Raw genomic sequence first — 2,500 nt, forward strand, 5'->3', positions numbered from 1 at the left:
CCAAAAATGGCCAGTTTTGGCCCGTTTTTGGGCCGTTTTGGCCAGTTTTTGGCCTGTTCTTGCATTGCGCGGTGACCGTCGAGAGCGGAGCAAAACGTCAGCCATCTCAGCACCCTGGAACCCCCCGGGTGGCACAGGGCTGGATGGGGCTTTCGTATAGCAGGGACGGTGCTGCCTCTCGCTTCGCTCGCTGTCCGCCGCTCGCCGCTCGCTCGTGCAGCCAAAAATGGCCAGTTTTGGCCCGTTTTTGGGCCGTTTTGGCCAGTTTTTGGCCTGTTCTTGCATTGCGCGGTGACCGTCGAGAGCGGAGCAAAACGTCAGCCATCTCAGCACCCTGGAACCCCCCGGGTGGCACAGGGCTGGATGGGGCTTTCGTATAGCAGGGACGGTGCTGCCTCTCGCTTCGCTCGCTGTCCGCCGCTCGCCGCTCGCTCGTGCAGCCAAAAATGGCCAGTTTTGGCCCGTTTTTGGGCCGTTTTGGCCAGTTTTTGGCCTGTTCTTGCATTGCGCGGTGACCGTCGAGAGCGGAGCAAAACGTCAGCCATCTCAGCACCCTGGAACCCCCCGGGTGGCACAGGGCTGGATGGGGCTTTCGTATAGCAGGGACGGTGCTGCCTCTCGCTTCGCTCGCTGTCCGCCGCTCGCCGCTCGCTCGTGCAGCCAAAAATGGCCAGTTTTGGCCCGTTTTTGGGCCGTTTTGGCCAGTTTTTGGCCTGTTCTTGCATTGCGCGGTGACCGTCGAGAGCGGAGCAAAACGTCAGCCATCTCAGCACCCTGGAACCCCCCGGGTGGCACAGGGCTGGATGGGGCTTTCGTATAGCAGGGACGGTGCTGCCTCTCGCTTCGCTCGCTGTCCGCCGCTCGCCGCTCGCTCGCGCAGCCAAAAATGGCCAGTTTTGGCCCGTTTTTGGGCCGTTTTGGCCAGTTTTTGGCCTGTTCTTGCATTGCGCGGTGACCGTCGAGAGCGGAGCAAAACGTCAGCCATCTCAGCACCCTGGAACCCCCCGGGTGGCACAGGGCTGGATGGGGCTTTCGTATAGCAGGGACGGTGCTGCCTCTCGCTTCGCTCGCTGTCCGCCGCTCGCCGCTCGCTCGTGCAGCCAAAAATGGCCAGTTTTGGCCCGTTTTTGGGCCGTTTTGGCCAGTTTTTGGCCTGTTCTTGCATTGCGCGGTGACCGTCGAGAGCGGAGCAAAACGTCAGCCATCTCAGCACCCTGGAACCCCCCCCGGGTGGCACAGGGCTGGATGGGGCTTTCGTATAGCAGGGACGGTGCTGCCTCTCGCTTCGCTCGCTGTCCGCCGCTCGCCGCTCGCTCGTGCAGCCAAAAATGGCCAGTTTTGGCCCGTTTTTGGGCCGTTTTGGCCAGTTTTTGGCCTGTTCTTGCATTGCGCGGTGACCGTCGAGAGCGGAGCAAAACGTCAGCCATCTCAGCACCCTGGAACCCCCCGGGTGGCACAGGGCTGGATGGGGCTTTCGTATAGCAGGGACGGTGCTGCCTCTCGCTTCGCTCGCTGTCCGCCGCTCGCCGCTCGCTCGTGCAGCCAAAAATGGCCAGTTTTGGCCCGTTTTTGGGCCGTTTTGGCCAGTTTTTGGCCTGTTCTTGCATTGCGCGGTGACCGTCGAGAGCGGAGCAAAACGTCAGCCATCTCAGCACCCTGGAACCCCCCGGGTGGCACAGGGCTGGATGGGGCTTTCGTATAGCAGGGACGGTGCTGCCTCTCGCTTCGCTCGCTGTCCGCCGCTCGCCGCTCGCTCGCGCAGCCAAAAATGGCCAGTTTTGGCCCGTTTTTGGGCCGTTTTGGCCAGTTTTTGGCCTGTTCTTGCATTGCGCGGTGACCGTCGAGAGCGGAGCAAAACGTCAGCCATCTCAGCACCCTGGAACCCCCCGGGTGGCACAGGGCTGGATGGGGCTTTCGTATAGCAGGGACGGTGCTGCCTCTCGCTTCGCTCGCTGTCCGCCGCTCGCCGCTCGCTCGTGCAGCCAAAAATGGCCAGTTTTGGCCCGTTTTTGGGCCGTTTTGGCCAGTTTTTGGCCTGTTCTTGCATTGCGCGGTGACCGTCGAGAGCGGAGCAAAACGTCAGCCATCTCAGCACCCTGGAACCCCCCGGGTGGCACAGGGCTGGATGGGGCTTTCGTATAGCAGGGACGGTGCTGCCTCTCGCTTCGCTCGCTGTCCGCCGCTCGCCGCTCGCTCGTGCAGCTAAAAATGGCCAGTTTTGGCCCGTTTTTGGGCCGTTTTGGCCAGTTTTTGGCCTGTTCTTGCATTGCGCGGTGACCGTCGAGAGCGGAGCAAAACGTCAGCCATCTCAGCACCCTGGAACCCCCCGGGTGGCACAGGGCTGGATGGGGCTTTCGTATAGCAGGGACGGTGCTGCCTCTCGCTTCGCTCGCTGTCCGCCGCTCGCCGCTCGCTCGTGCAGCCAAAAATGGCCAGTTTTGGCCCGTTTTTGGGCCGTTTTGGCCAGTTTTTGGCCTGTTCTTGCATTGCGCGGTGACCG

This window comes from Musa acuminata, unplaced genomic scaffold (assembly GCF_036884655.1).
Source record: "Musa acuminata AAA Group cultivar baxijiao unplaced genomic scaffold, Cavendish_Baxijiao_AAA HiC_scaffold_244, whole genome shotgun sequence".
In the NCBI taxonomy this organism is placed as follows: domain Eukaryota; kingdom Viridiplantae; phylum Streptophyta; class Magnoliopsida; order Zingiberales; family Musaceae; genus Musa; species Musa acuminata.